This window comes from Nerophis ophidion, linkage group LG04 (genome assembly GCF_033978795.1).
Source record: "Nerophis ophidion isolate RoL-2023_Sa linkage group LG04, RoL_Noph_v1.0, whole genome shotgun sequence".
NCBI lineage: Eukaryota > Metazoa > Chordata > Actinopteri > Syngnathiformes > Syngnathidae > Nerophis > Nerophis ophidion.
This window is the reverse complement of record NC_084614.1, coordinates 62,420,777-62,437,648: the sequence shown is the minus strand read 5'-3', so window position 1 is coordinate 62,437,648 and position 16,872 is coordinate 62,420,777. Positions and strand designations below refer to the sequence as shown.

The following is a 16,872-nucleotide window of genomic DNA, read 5'->3' as shown; positions in this document are numbered from 1 at the left end:
ATGAATGTTTCTACATTTGTTTGATCTATTTTATTTTATACATACATCTATCCTATTCACATGGGTTAAGTTTGTACTTTTTATTTCCTTTAACTTGGCCATTATGGTGTCATTTTGACAATTGTTTTGTTTATATCATAACTACCTCGGCAACCTTAGCCCCAGAAATAGGAGAGCCACCACAGACTCCCCAGGCACTGCTTGCGCATTTGAAGACAAATAGGTGGGATTGAGGAGGTCTTCGAAGTATTCCCTCCACCGATCCACAACATCCTGAGTCAAAGTCCGCAGCACACCATCCCCACCATACACGTTCTTGACAGTGCACTGTTTCCCCCTCCTGAGGTGGCGGATGGTAGTCCAGAATCGCTCATGGATTCCCCGAACTCCTCCCATGTTCGAGTATTTGTTTCCGCGACCGCCGAAGCCACACACTGCTTGGCCTGTCGATACTTGTCTGCTGTCTCCGGAGTCCTATTCTGCTAGATGTTCCCAGCAGACCCTAACAATGCGTTTGGGATTGCCAGGCCCCACCATCGTAGAATGCTCCGGTCCTATCATCACCGTGAGTGTCCAAACATGAGACTGCAAATCCGATGACAAAACCACAATGGCGATCATTGAACTGCGGCCGAGAGTGTCCTGGTGCCAAGTGCACATACGGACATCCTTATGTTTGAACATTGTGTTTACTTTGAACAATCTGTGATGAGCAAAAAAGTCCAATAACAAAACACCACACAGGTTCATATCCAGGCGGTTCCTAACAATCACACTTTTCCAGGTATCACAGTCGTTGCCAATGTGAGCGTTGAAGTCACCCAGCAGAACAAGGGAATCCTCTGAGGCTCCCTGTGCATTATCAAATTAATTTTATAACCCTTCTATTTGCTTTTAAATGTCTAAACAACCTTGCGCCAACATATCCATCCTGCAATGGCGCCCCATTATACACCTGCTGTGAACCTGTTTTTATGTTTTCATGTTTTATTTTTTTATTTTTTTATCATGTTCTGTTTGTTGTTGTGTTGTTTGCTCGGTCCTCGTATTATCTTTTAACCTGCCCATTGTACAGCCCTTTGGCTACCGCTGTGGTAAATTTTAAATGTGCTTCATAAATAAAGTTGATTTAATTGTTGATTGAGGCACTCTCCAGTACGTGTGGATACTTTGAGCTGCTGTTTGGTGCATAAGCAAAAATAACAGTCAGGGCCACCCGGAGGCGGAGGGAAGCTACCTTCTCGTCTACTGGGTTAAACTCCAACAGGCATTGCCACCCCAGCCCGGCGCATCTCATTGTGTGCGGAGCCAGAGCGGAAGAGAGTCCATCCCATCTCGAGAGGACTGGTTCCAGAGCCACTGGTGTGCGTCAAATTGAGTCCGACGATATCAATCAGGAATTTCTCCACCTCGTGCACCAACTCCTTCCCCCAAAGAGCTAAATTATGTAGCCGAAGATCGGCTGCCAACCAGCTCAAACTGCACCCGACCTCTATGTCCCCTCCTATGAGTGGGGAGCCCCTTGGAGGGGGCACCCACGTTGTTTCTTTGGGCTGTGCCCGAGCCCCATGGAGACAGGGCCAGCCACCAGGCACTCGCCATCGAGCTCCACCTCGGGGTGAATAAATATGCAAATAATACAAATAATGATCATGTAAACACCTTGTGATTTTTCGAAACTTTCATTCTTGTTGTTAGGCTTTCCCCTGACAGTTTGTCTATGTTTCAGTTTTTTCCTCTGCATTTGTCTGTTTCCTCTGTGTTTAGTATCTCCTGTCTTTAGTTCCTGTCTAGTGCTCTTATTTTGTCAGCTTCCTGTTTTGTTCCCTGAGTGCCGTGTTCCTCCTCAGCTGCGGCTGATTGGCACCTGGCCACACCTATTGCCAATCAGCCTGCTTCTATTTGCACCTGCTTTGTCTTGTGTCAGTTGCTGGATCATTGTATTGTTGTTGCCTCATGTCACTCTTGTGTCTTTGCTACCTGTCGTGTCTGGCATCATTTCAGCTATTTCCTGTCGTGGTACATCTTGTCCTGGTCGTCGTAGAGGTAAGCGGTTTTTGTTAGCCATTAGCTATTTCCAGTTTTTCTGTTTGTTATCCTCTAGCTTCCATTCTACAGTTCCTTTTTGTTTTTCTAGCTCCCAGTGCTAGCTCTCTTAGTTTGTTATTCTGCCCACGTGCGTACTTTTTGTTTGTTCTTGTTTACTTTTAATTAAATCAGGTTTTCATATACCATGCCTGCCTCCATCTCTGCATCTCGGGGTTCGACATCAACAAATACCCCTGACACTTGTATATATTGAAAATCATGTCTTTGTATCTTTTTTTAAACTGAACTACTGCTAAAACTTTGATAAGCGTATGAATGAATGCTAGCATCTCAACCAAAGTATTTTGGACCCAACCCATGGCTTTTACACATGTGAAAAAATTTGGAGCTCAACATATTTTGTACAATTTGTCATTAACTCTTATCCTCTGCATTTAACCTCACACCAACCAGTACTATGGCTCTGATAGTATGATATTTTCTGCCATCATAGACGATACTAATAATCCACTTTGATTCTGTGGATTATTGTGAGGACAGAACACTGTCAATCAGTCTCTTGTCTATAATTTTCTCTTTCCTTCTCATTGATTTGTAGTGTTTGTCATCTTCATCTTAAATTGCTTACTTTACCTCAGTGACCTTTTCCATGTTGACCGCATGTTTAACCGCATCAGCAAACTTCCGCTTGGTGCATATCAGCGCATATCGGCGCACAGTGACACCTCCACCAATCGCCTCGCTACCACGCCTCATTGCGTTTCATTGTTTTTGTCTGTCTTTGAGTGACGTGTCATTCTCTGAAGACGTTTGCACTCTAGATTGGACACGCTTGCATGATCACAGGCTGGCTTGTCTTTGAAAGGAAGACGAGGCCGTGCGGTTCTTTGTTTATTTCTAGGGTCTTAAGACTTGTTTACTCTATGGATGATTCATTTGGATCAGGGCACTTGCGAAAACAAGGATTTCCAGCCCTGGAATGACTAATCTGGTTTAGAAAACGTCCAAATAAAGTTGATAGAATTTGTTTTCTTCTGACTGAAGACATACCAGAGTTTAAAAACTAATGGATAAACCAAAAAAACTGATCATGAGACAAACTGATAGACGGACAAATAGACAGATGACTGGGTAGACTTATGAGGCGCACAAATTGATTGAATGGATGGACAGTAGGACGTATAGCTAGTAGGATGGATGGTGGATTGAAAGACAGACCCAAAGATGGAAAAATAGACTGACAGATGTATTGGCAAATTAATGAATGGACAGATCATTATACTTGTTTGACGGGTAGTTAAATTGATTGATAGATGTCTGAATGAACTGAAAACAGATCAATTGATGGATAGACTGACTGATTAAGAAATTGATCTATGGAGAGAAAGATCGTTAGATGTGATTGTCAAAAAGATCATTAGATGAATAGCTGGAGGGATGGAAGGACGGACTAAACACAGATCGATGGATGGAAAAATTGATTAACCAAATTATAATTAGACGGATATATCATTGAACGTGTTTGTATGATGGGCGAACGGATCATTAGATGATTAGATGGATGAATGGACTAAAAACAGATCAATGGATTGACATATCGATTAACAGATGAATGAACAGATAGATAATTAAACATGTGACAGTTGAACAAATCATCAGATAAATGAACGGTTGAATAATATGAAATGTTTGTATGATCATTGAGCAGATCATTAGATCGACAGACAAACTAAACAGATCAATAGATGGACAGATTAATTTACCAATTGGTGAATGAACAGACAGTTAGAATTGTTTGTGTGAAGGTCAAACAGATAACTTGATGGATGGATGGATGAACTGACTAAACAAAGATTGATGGATGGACAGACAGATCATTACACGTGATGGTCAAACAGATTATTAGATGGATTAACGGACTCAATGGACAATGAATGTATGCAAAGGTTGATTACCAATTGAAGAATGGACAGACAGATCATTAGACATGATTGAATGGCGGTTGAACAAATTCTAGAATTAATATATCAGGGTTCACCAACGTGGTGCCCGCGGGCACCAGGTAGCCCGTAAGGACCAGATGAGGAGCCCGCTGGCCTGTTCTAAAAATAGCTCAAATAGCAGCACTTACGACATTTTTAATTCTAAGAGAGACAAAACTCAAATAAAATTTGAAAATCCAAGAAGATATTTTAAAGACTTGCTCTTCACTTGTTTAAATAAATTAATTTATTTGTTTTACTTTGCTTCTTATAACATTCAGAAAGACAATTTTAGAGAAAAAATACAACCTTAAAAATGATTTTAGGATTTTTAAACACATGTACCTTTTTACCATTTAAATTCCTTCCTCTTCTTTCCTGACAATTTAAATCAATGTTCAAGTATTTTTTTTATTATTGTAAAGAATAATAAATACATTTTAATTTAATTCTTCATTTTAGCTTCTGTTTTTTCAACGAATAATATTTGTGAAATATTTCTTCAAACTTATGATTAAAATTAAAAAAAATATTCTGGCAAATCTAAAAATCTGTAGAATCAAATTTAAATCTTATTTCAAAGTCTTTTGAATTTCTTTTAAAATTTTTGTTCTGGACAATCTAGAAGAAATACGGATTCGTCTTTGTTAGAAATATAGCTTGGTCCAATTTGTTATATATTTTAACAAAGTGCAGATTGGAATTTAACCTATTTAAAACATGTCATCAAAATTCTAAAATTAATCTTAATCAGAAAAAATTACTAATGATGTTCCATAAATTCTTTTTTTAATTTTTTCAAAAAGATTTGACTTAGCTAGTTTTTCTCTTCATTTTTTTCGGTGGAATTTTGAATTTTAAAGAGTCGAAATTGAAGATAAACTATGTTTGAAAATGTAATTTTCATTTTTTTCGTGTTTTCTCCTCTTTTAAACTGTTCAATTAAGTGATTTTTTCATCATATATTCTCTACAAAAAACCTTCCGTAAAAGGAAAAAAATGTACAACCGAATGACAGACAGAAATACCCATTTTTTTTGTATACATAGAATTATTTATTAAAGGTAAATTGAGCAAATTGGCTATTTCTGGCAATTTATTTAAGTGTGTATCAAACTGGTAGCCCTTTGCATTAATCAGTACCAAAGAAGTAGCTCTTGGTTTCAAAAAGGTTGGTGACCCCTGGAATAGATGGATGGATGGGCGCGCTACACACAGATTGATGGCTGAACGGACGGATCAATCACTGGACATGTCATGGTTGATCAGATCATTAGCTGGATAGATGGAGGCACTGACTTAACACAGATCAATAGATGGGTGGACAGACCGATTAACCAATCAAAGAACAAACTATTGAAAGGATAGATGGACATGGACTAAACTGGATGACGGATTATGGACATATTAATTATTTACAATTGAGTGGAAACATGCAGACAGATTAGAGACGAATAGGTGGATCATTTGACATGTTTGTGTGACGGACAGGTAGGTTTGTTACTAGCAACGTGCACATCCACACAGAGTATTATTGGTCATACAGGTGAATGGACAGGTGAAGAAATGGAATGGCGGATAGATCATTACATGCATGGATAGAGAAATCAATGACAGACAGACTTGTGTCACATCTCTTTAGTCACTTTTCACCTGCGTCTGCCACGCCCCCTTTCTTTCCACCAAGTCACTTCTTTGTGTTGCTGTTGTGCAAAAGAAAAAGTCCAATTCCCCCCAACTGTACAACTGTTGTGAAACAAAGCATCCAAGTGGAAAAATAACTTTTGGAAATATCTTTTGAGCAACCGAGGTCATAAATATTACAAATTTGGGCTCATGCAGAAACCTCCTTCTGGGTTATGGTATAATCCATCAATTTACCTGGCTCTCTCATACGGGAGACCTTATCTCGGGAGTTCGCTTGGATGAAATAAACACCCTGGCAGCAGCAGAATGTAAAATGTTTGTGTAACACTCTCTTTCCAATCTCAGTGAAAAATGAATGTTTTTTTTTGGCATGGGAGAAAACAGAAATCCCTGCTTTAATTGAAAGAAGCATTATCGTTGGTTTTTCTGAAGTCAATATTGTTCACATCGCATTTAACAATTATGTCGATACATGATGAAGCACACCTTTTATTAAGGTGTCCTCCCTTCGTCACGGCTATTATGCATTTATTGGTGTAAGCTAACTCTTCTATTCCTGAACCGTTGCTCTACACAGAAAATTTGTCAAAAGATGCACCCCTGCTGTATCATTTTTCTGCAAACACACCACATTGTGGCGCTGATATTAAACCCCATAAGTCAAATAGACTTGAAATTTCTCACACATCTCAATTGTACACATTGTAACATTGGATTGTTTTGCCCTATAACCATAAGTAAAGTGAAGTGAATTATATTTATATTTATATTCTCATAGTCATCATTGTCACCGACGTCCCACAGGGTGTGAGTTTTCCTTGCCCTTATGTGGGCTCTACCGAAGATGTCGTTGTGGTTTGTGTTGTGGTTTGTGCAGCCCTTTGAGACAATAGTGATTGATTGATTGATTGATTCTCTAGTGACTCAAAGCGCTTTACATAGTTAAGTTACATTTAAACCAGTGTGGGTGGCACTGGGTGCAGGTGGGTAAAGTGTCTTGCCCAAGGAAGTAACGGCAGGGACTAGGATGGCGAAAGCGGGGATCGAACCCGGAACCCTCAAGTTGCTGGCATGGCCACTCTACTAACCGAGCTATACCGCCCCATTTGATAACATATGGTGCACACCTTTTATGGACTGATAAGTGCCTTTGTGCGTAGATTTTGAGAAATGTTAGTTAAAAAACATGTCTGGCATCACCCAAAACCAGCAGGAATAAACGGTCATCTGATTTTGACTATTTGTCTAATAATTATGAAGCTTTGGCTTTATAAAGCCTGCTCAGTGGCCTTGTGGTTAGAGTGTCCGCTCTGAGACTGGAAAGTCGTGAGTTCAAACCCCAGCCGAGTCATACTAAAGACTATAAAAATGGGACCCATTACCTCCCTACTTGGCACTCACCATCAAGGGTTGGAATTGGGGGTTGAATCCCCAAATAATTCCCGAGCGTGGCGCATGCTGTTGCTCACTTCTCCCCTCACCTTCCAGTGGGTGGAACAAGGGGAAGGGTCAAATGCAGAGAATAATTTCACCACATCTAGTGTGTGTGTGAGACTATTGTTGGGACTTGAACTTTTAAGGATATTTCTGTCACATGTAAGCATCTTTCACCACAAACCACAATCCGAATAATATCACCTCCGACTTCTGCGCTGCCACGTTTGTTGGAGGTGATAATAAGTCGTGGCTTTCACGTGATAAAGTTAAATTTGATAAAAACTAAATGATGACCAAGCAGAACCAGCAAATTAGATTAGACTGCCATTCAAAGGGAAATCTGTTCCGCAGCAGCAACTCTTTAAAAGGAACATTTCAGCTTCATTATCTTAATTACCGTGTCAATCAAAGTGATAGAAAGATAAGCTTGCTATGGCACATTTCGGGCTTATTATTCAGAAATTAGCTGCAGGCTATAGAGCTCTCAGGAGGTTTTTTGAGTCCGTGTTTTTAGGCGAATATGCATATATGAATATGGCTATGGCAACCCTGCATCACTGACTTTTAATGGTCAATGGAGATACAGCTGAGGACATTTGTGGCACCCCCATAAGGCTGGGGGTGCAGCAAATCCCTAAAAACACTAGAGTGTTCCTGTTTCATTGAGGCACTTAAACCGCCGTGAACACATTAGCAGATCCTTGCTAATTGACATTTTGACCTTGCTAGCGAACATAAAACACTGGGGTCCAAACGTGTGGTTCCTCAAGGCACCCCATAAAGTCTTCTCTGTCATGCCTGTTAATTTGGGTTTATGTTTAATCATGTTATATTTTGTTTTTTGACTCTTGTTTCCCGTTTTTGCACTTCTTGGTTTTGTTGGTTTCCATAGTTACTCATTAGTTTCCACCTGATCTCCAAGTCGCACCCCTGCCCTCAGCCCCACACCTGTTTCTCATCATCATAGTCACTATTTAAGTAATTTGTTTTCTGTTCCTCGGCCTGGGAACTTTGCTTACTGCTTATGCTGTACTACTTGCTACATGCTTGTGCTACATGCTACTTAGTAGGACCACGCACCTACCTTGCCTTGCCACGCTGATGATTCTTTTGACAACGCCACGTAAAATCTTGTTTGTATTTATGCCTCTGTGCAAGTTTTTGTTTTGTTTTTTACCTTTGATAGTAGGGGTGTGGGAAAAAATCGATTCAAATACGAATTGAATCGTTTACGTTGTGCGATTCAGAATCGATTCTCATTTTTAAAAAATGTTTTTTTTTTTTTTTAATTTCTAAAAAAATTTCGTTTTTGAATCGAGAATGGAATCGAATCGAAAATATCGATATATTATGGAATCATGACCCCGAGAATCGATATTGAATCGAATCGTGGGACACCCAAAGATTCACAGCCCTATTTGATAGTATATTTTGTTTAGTTGTATATAGTCACGCCATTGTGCAGTTTTGTTTGGAGTTTAGTCTACGTTATTATATGCCACTGAGCGCGCCCTTTGTGTTTCCTTTTTGTATTATAGTATATTAATAAATAAATCATGTACCTGAATTCACGCCTGGCTCGTCCCAAATTCCCTCTGCATCGAAGAAGCAAAACAAATCCAAGTCAAAGTCCTGACATTCTCCTTTTTGGCAGTTTGCTGTAGCTTCAGAGGCAGTCAGTAGTTATTTGTTTATCTTATTTATTTATAAAATTGGTGTTCTGAAGGTTCCATTTTAGGTCCTCGCTTTTTCATCAATTGGGCTATTCAAAATTGTGAAAGACTCACATTTATGCAGCAGATTCTTAAAAATATTAGAGTTGATCTTTGTCTAGATTTTTTTTGTCGAAGGTCCTTAAAAGCAGAAGGCCACTTCTGAAGCTCTGCCAAAATTGACAAAAATCAGATATCTACTGTAGAAGACTTCACAAGCCACAACGACATCCTCGGCTCAGATCCCACTTCAGGGCAAGAAAAAACTCAACCCAATGGGATACAAAGACAAACTTTGGAGGGGACCGCAGATGTGGGGTTTACCTTCCTCCGACCCCCCTTTTCCTGGGCGACCGGTGCAGTGGATGTCGAGTGGATCTTCTTAATAGTGTGAGAGTCCAGTCCATAGTGGGGCCAGCATCTTGAGTGGAGACAAGTCAGCAGCGCAACGACGCCATCAACTGATGCACAGATGAGTGGTCCTTTCCAAGTCCTGACTTTGAACTGCTAGCGCTTCATCCGTGGTCACCTAAGTACTTCTCCACGCAGGAGAGGGGGGCAGAGCAGAAAAAGAGACGGCAGATCAACTGGTCTAAAAGGGGGGTTTATTTAAAGGCTAGAGTATACAAATGAGTTTTAAGATGTGACTTTAATGCTTCCACTGAGGTAGCATCTCTAACTATTACTGGTAGGGTATTCCAGAGTACTGGTAGTAAAGAGACATGTGAAATGTGGCCCCCAAAACAATTCAGTTGAATATCCCTGCTCTATGGGTTATGATTTGGAAGACACACTAGCATACATATAGTGCATATCATATGATATCTTGAACTTTTTTCACCTAATACAATCCCTGAAAACACTTGGCTCTCCAAGTACCACCATATTGACCAACTTTAAAATACAGTAGCATTGTAGGTCTAAGTATTCATTAAAAAACAAAGCAGAGGTGTTACTCAAAACATGTTTTTAATACTTTTGGCCACATTCAACACATTTTCCAACGTAACCTCCATCCATCCATCCATTTTCTACCGATTATTCCCTTTTTTGGCGTCGCAGGGCCAACGTAACCTTGTGTTTGAATATGGGAAAATAAAACACTACGTTTTTTTAAGTGATTCTTTCGCGTACCAATAAATAGAGCTTGCCTACCACAATTTCTTTATCACATGTTCCAAACAGATTAATTACACTTTTGCATTTTATCCATTCATCTTCTTTCGTTTATCTGAGGTTGGGTCGCGGGGGCAGCAGCCTAAGCAGGGAAGCCCAGACTTCCCTCTCCCCAGCCACTTCGTCCAGCATCTACCGGGGGATCCCGAGGCATTTCCAGGCCAGCCGGGAGACATAGTCTTCTCAACGTGTCCTGGGTCTTCCCCGTGGCCTCCTACCGGTTGGACGTGCCCTAAACACCTCCCTAGGGAGGCGTTCGGGTGGCATCCTGACCAGATGCCCGAACCACCTCATCTGGCTCCTCTCTTTTGCCGTTTGTGTGCATAATTTTAAATAAACATCCATGCATCCATTTTCTACCACCGCATGTCCCTTTTGGGGTCACGTGGGGTGTTGGAACTTATCATTTTTTTTATTTTACTTGTATGCATGTTGTTTATTTGCTCAAAAATTGCTAACAGCTTTATGTTACGTCTCGTCTGTGTGTATCATATAAGGTATGATATGTTATAGTGGACAAATGGTCAATAGCGTACGGACAGTTAGTTGTTAAATCTGTGAGCTTTGCAAATACATTTTGCTGGATGGCAGCCATGTTTTTCTACCAACCTTACTTAAATTTTACACTCAAGTACTTGTTGGTTGTCAATCAATCAATCAATCAATCAATAAATCAATCAATCAAATAATATTTATACATCCCTTAATCACAAATGTCTCAAAGGGCTGCACAAACCACAATGACATCCTCAGATCTGATCCCACATCAAGGCAATAAAGAACTCAACCCAATGGGAAACCTTGAAGCTACACAACACATTTTGTGATAAACACCTTTAAGCAGGGATGTCAAACGTAAGGCACGAAGGCCGGATCAGGCCCACAAACAGGTTTTATCCGGCCCGCGGGATGAGTTTGCTAAGTAGAAAAATGAGCCGAAATTTTTGAATGAACGAAACTGCTGTTCTAAATGTGTCCACTAGATGTCGCAATAGCAATTCTTTGTATATTTGTAGATGATGGTAGATACAGTATGTAAAAATAAAATAAACCACATGATGTTAGTCTACCAGTCATTGAAAATGAGCAAATTACATAAATAACATCCTGTTATTTGATTTTGTTATTAATTTTTTTATCTTGTTAGACTAAAAGTTTACACCAATGAGTTGACTGTTGAACATCATCACATAATTTATTCAGGACGTATAAATAACGACAAATACAGATAGAATACTGTTAACTGCAATCTGTGAGTGTAAAAAACCCGCAACATTATTAGGATTTTTACATTTTCAGAATGTGCTTGTTCTATTTTTACACAAAGAAAACAATCTGAATGTGTCTTTACTTTTAAGTTATTTTACAAGTCCGGCCCACTTGGGAGTAGATTTTTCTTCATGTGGCCCTCGATCTAAAATGACTTTGATGCCCCTTCCTTAAAGTTCCAGTAGATTGTTATGTAGAGTGCATTAAGCTGTGTATGAAATTTCACGTTAATCCGATTTATGAGCTTTAATGACATGGTGAACTTGTCAGGAGAAATAATAGCACAGGCAACACAGTAGAGGTTAAAGTTAAAGTACCAATGATTGTCACACACACACTAGGTGTGGCGAAATTATTCTCCGCATTTGACCCAGGTGCATGTTTTAAAACATGTTCACCCTTTTGCAAGCAGCTGATACGGAGCGTCAGCTTGAAAAAAGTTATCGTAAAGTTAAAGTACCAATGATTGTCACACACATACTAGATGTGGCGAAATTATTCTCTGCATTTGACCCATCACCCTTGATCACCCCCTGGGAGGTGAGGGGAGCAGTGGGCAGCAGTGGTGCCACGACCGGGAATCATTGATAGTGATTAAACCCCCAATTCCAACCCTTAATGCTGAGTGCCAAGCAGGCAGGTAATGGGTCCTATTTTTATAGTCTTTGGTATGACTCGGCCGGGATTTGAACTCACAACCTACCGATCTCAGGGCGGACACTCTAACCACTAGGCCACTGAGTAGGTGGACAAATACATACGATGATACATTTGGGGACGGCGTGGCGCTGTTTGGGAGCGGGGCCGTGTCAGCAACCTGAAGGTTCCTGGTTGGGTCCCCAGCTTCTACTAACCTCGTCACGTCGGTTGTGTCCTTGAGCAAAACACTTCACCCTTGCTCCTGATGGGTCGTGGTTAGGGCCTTGCATGGCAGCTCCCGCCATCAGTGTGTGAATGTGTGTGTGAATGGGTGAATGTGGAAATACTGTCATAGCTCTTTGAGTACCTTGAAGGTAGAAAAGCGCTATACAAGTATATACATTTACATTTCACTAAAACTAATAATTGAATCTTTCGTTTTTCTCTCGTATAACCTTCGGTCCAAGTGTCTCCGGACATGATTTCAGACACATACAGTCGTTCTCTCACATCCATCTGCAGTCCATCTTTCCTCTCTCTGCATCTCTCCTTGGTTGCCCTCGTAGTCTCATCCATCTTATTTTTTACTCCCTGCTTCCATCTGTCTTTTCATCTATTCCCCCCCTCCCTTTTCTTCTCCACCCGCTCATATTCCTCCTTTCTGTCACAAAGTCGCCCGAAGGCAAAGCCAGAGCGGGAAAAGTAGAAGTGAAGTTTGGTGCAGAAAGAGTACGGTTTTGCTAAAAAATTCCAAGCTTTACCATGCTAATAATACTCCTTCTGGATTGACACTCCCAGAGAACTATTAATACAACGATATGTTTATTGTGGCAGTGGTGCAGAACTCCACTGCAGTCTTCCATGTTCCCCTTGAGAATACATCCAAAATAGCACAGCAGGTGTCATTGAAATGAGAGCTTCACCTTTTTTTTTCTTCACCTTTTGTAGGCTTTACTTGTGCATAGTGAATGAACACAAGCAAAGACAAGGAGACGTTAGCTTTAGATAGATACAGCCTTCTTTTATCTCTGTAATATCGCTAAAATTATCCAGGAATCATTTTTGGTGATTTAACCCCCAATTCCAACCCTTTTTTCCCCCCAAGATGGCGCCGCTGTAGTGGCTGCTGTTGGCAGGAGCCCTGTGCTCTTGTGTCATCCTTTTGTGTTTCCCTCTTGTTTTCATGTGTTTATATACAGTGGGGCAAAAAAGTACTTAGTCAGCCACCGATTGTGCAAGTTTTTCCCACTTAAAATGATGACAGAGGTCTGTCATAGGTACACTTCAACTGTGAGGGACAGAATGTGAAAAAAAAATCTAGGAATTCACATTGTAGGAATTTTAAATAATTTATTCGTAAATTATGGTGGAAAATAGGGGACAGGACGATTTATTAGTGTTACGTAAAGAATGAATGGGGCCATGTATCGTGAGATTTTGAGCCAAAACCTCCTTCCGTCAATGAGAGCTTTGAATGGTTAACCAAATACTTATTTTCCACCATAATTTACAAAAAGAATTCTTTAAAATTCCTACAATGTGATTTCCTGGATTTTTTTTCACATTCTGTCTCTCACAGTTGAAGTGTACCTATGATGAAAATTACAGACCTCTGTCATCATTTTAAGTGGGAGAACTTGCACAATCGGTGGCTGACTAAATACTTTTTTGCCCCACTGTGTATGTGTGTATATATATATATATATATATATATATATATATGTATATATATATATATATATATATATATATATATATATATATATATATATATATATATTTTTTTTTTTTTTTTGCCTTTTGGTACGGGACCCTTTGGGACTGTGTGACAAGGGGTGGCACTTTCGTGACTTCTGCGGTGCTTTTTTGTGGACTTCTGGATCTGCCTCCTGGAGAGCCTTTTTGCCATGGAGAGCAGCTACTGGGTCTCTGCCACACCAGAGTCCATTTGGAGAGACTGGAGGAGATGCAGATGAAGAGACAGGGCTGCAGAGCTAGCACTGAGCACCGGGATGGACAAGCTTCACAGTGTCTTGGCTGAATGAACAGGTATCTGACACCTCAGTCTCCTTGGACGTATCCTCGCACTGGCCGAGAATTGGTGGGCGGCCGAAAGTGGAGTCGGCTCTCTTGGTTGCTTTGTTGGGTCTGCTCCCGTCTCTGGCCTTGCTCCCTCCACCCCAGCAGATGGCGTGGAACACCGCAGAGGCCACCAAAGTGTATATGTTTATTTTACTTTTTATTCCTATCTGTACGTAGAAGTGGCTGGTTGCATCAGCTCTGCTCTTTTAATGTCATTAATGCCCTTTTCAAGATGGCGCCAGTATGTGCCTTGGCCTGCCGTCTCCCGCTGTCAGCTCTGTTCGTTCTTGTGTTGTTTGCGTCCATTTTCGTCTCTGTCAACTCACTACTTGTGTATGACCGCCAAACACTGTTTGATCTTTGCCTCTCTTCCACTGATATGACCAACTTTGACGTTGGTTTTTCGACGTCCCAGTCAGCTTTTTCACCCGGGCGGTTTCCTGCCTTCCTTTCGGCGGAAGCGTCTCCGGCGCCGTGGTAAAAAGCTGGTGAAAGTTAGGGCACTCCTGGCCCGGCTTCCCGTGGCTTTTCAAAAGGAGGAATGATGTGATATCCGGTCTCTTCCTGCACCCACACTCGCTGGATCCCATCGTTTCCTGGCTTTTTCCTATCATTGGTTTGGAGGATGAGGCTTGCCGCCGTCGCTCCTGCTGTCCCCGCTCCCAGGGGCGCGGGGTGGATTCCCACCACCTGCAGGTTGTGTGTCCGGCCCCACCTTGATTAGCTGTGTCTTAGACCTGCTGGCCCCTGCCAGGTTCGGTCTCGTGAACGCAAGATCTTTGACAAACAAAACGTTTATCCTGAAGGATTTCTTCAATTCCCACGGACTTGACCTCCTCTGTGTGACGGGAACATGGCTGAGAACCGGTCAGTCCGCCCCTCTTAATTCTAAATGAACTTCTGCCTCCAGAGTGTTCCTACTTTAATTCTCCGCATTCGTCCGGTCGAAAAGGAGGAGGATTAGCAGTCGTTTTTAAAAATTACTTTAAATGGCGTCAGAGCCGTCTGCAATCCTCCTTTTCAAACTTCGAACTGTGCATGTTTGAACTGGGTCTTTCTGATGTCGTCCTGTGTGCCGTCGACTATCGACCACCCAAGTACCACAAAGACTTTATAACCGACTTTTCTGAATTTCTGGCTGATATCCTGCCCAAATATGATCGTGTCCTTATTGTGGGTGATTTTAATATTTACACCTGTTGTCCAGACGAGTCGCTTTCCAGGAGCTTCCTGAACATAGGTTTGGTTTTAGAATTGGATTGCATTGTTATGGTATTGCTGTGTATTGTTTTGTTCGATTGATAAAAAAAAAATCCCCAAAAAAATCTATTTTTAAAAAATGACAATCGATTATGAATCGAACGTGAGAATCGCGATTCAAATTCTAAAAAAGTTTTTCCCCACACCCCTAGTACAAACTTAATGAACGTGTATATACATAAATGATAAACGTATTTATACATATGCACACTACACACATACATAGCCACACCATTACCATTAGTGATCATGGAAATGGTATCATGCCACAGCAGCAGCACCACTGCCTCAATGGGCAACCCCACACTCAATATCAAACCCCTTCTTCATCTCTGTACCTCCAGAATACCATGTACCTATACTTCTTTTTAAACTGGTTCATGTTTGGACATTGCTTTAACTCCACATTCAAACCATTCCATAGTTTCACTCCACAAATTGAAATACAAAAACTTTAAAGAAAAAAAAATGTAAGCGATTTCCTTTTATCTGATATTTTATGGGGACTTCACGGTGGAAGAGGGGTTAGTGCGTCTGCCTCACAATACAAAGGTCCTGAGTATTCCTGGGTTCAATCCTGGACTCGGCATCTTTCTGTGTGGAGTTTGCATGTCCTCCCTTTGAATGCGTGGGATCCCTCCGGGTACTCCGGTTTCCTCCCACTTCCAAAGACATGCACCTGGGGAAAGGTTGATTGGTAACACTAAATTGGCCCTTGTGTGTGAATGTGAGTGTGAATGTTGTTTGTCTATCTGTGTTGGCCCCACGATGAGGTGGCGACTTGTCCAGGGTGTACCCCGCCTTCCGCCCGATTGTAGCTGACATAGGCACCAGCGCCCCTCGCAACCCCAAAGGGAATACGCGCTAGAAAATGGATGGATGGATGATATTTCATGGAAGCTGAGTCCGTCCAGTTGTATTTTATTAGGTAAATACAATTATGAATTTGAATAGGTTTAAATTGCGGTAAAATATAATAAATATGTGGTGTATTTTATAGTTTTTTTTAGGTATTGTTACTTATTTCTGTGTTATTTTTGTTATTTTCCTCAAATTTTGATAAAAGCTTGTGTGAGGGAAGTTTTGTCTTGGTTTTTCTATCTTGTGACTTACATGTTTTATTTTGAAAAGCAAATCCTCTTGTTTCATATCACGGGCCCTTCCTGTTGTGTCACCAATCTGACGTCAACCCTGAGCCTTGATTGTTTTCACCTGTTTCCCATTAACCTCATATCCTATATAAGCTCATGCCTCCTCTTGTCCTGTGCCAGATCGTCTCGTTCTTACGTGTCTTTCTAGCATCCATGCCCATTGGATCGAGAAATCATTTTGCTGTAATTTTGAGTTTACTTTTTCCTCCTTCGAGCGCCCTTTGTTATCCTTTGTCCTACCTAATTGGTGAGTTTTTGTGTTTTTCTAAATTCCGTTTTTTGCCTCATTGCTTGAGTGATTTTTTTGTTTATTCATATTTAGCGTACATATATAGTTCCTTTTTTTTTTTTCCTCCTGTTGGAGCGCTTTATGTTATTGTTACATTTAATACGACTTTATTGTTAGTTCATTCTCTTGTTAGTTACTTCCTCCTATTTTTTGGAGTGATTTTAATTGACCTTTTTCCG

General features: G+C 40.8%; 1 protein-coding gene across 1 annotated transcript in view; it reads left to right on the top strand.

Annotated features, from left to right (window-relative positions):
- plac8l1 (PLAC8 like 1) overlaps positions 1 to 1,074 on the top strand; it is a 36,707-nt gene extending 35,633 nt beyond the window's left edge. Inside the window, exon 5 of the mRNA XM_061898662.1 lies at positions 785 to 1,074. The gene's annotated coding sequence lies outside the window, so the exon portion shown is untranslated. The remainder of the gene's footprint in view (positions 1 to 784) is intronic.
- The last annotated feature ends 15,798 nt before the right edge of the window (positions 1,075 to 16,872 follow it).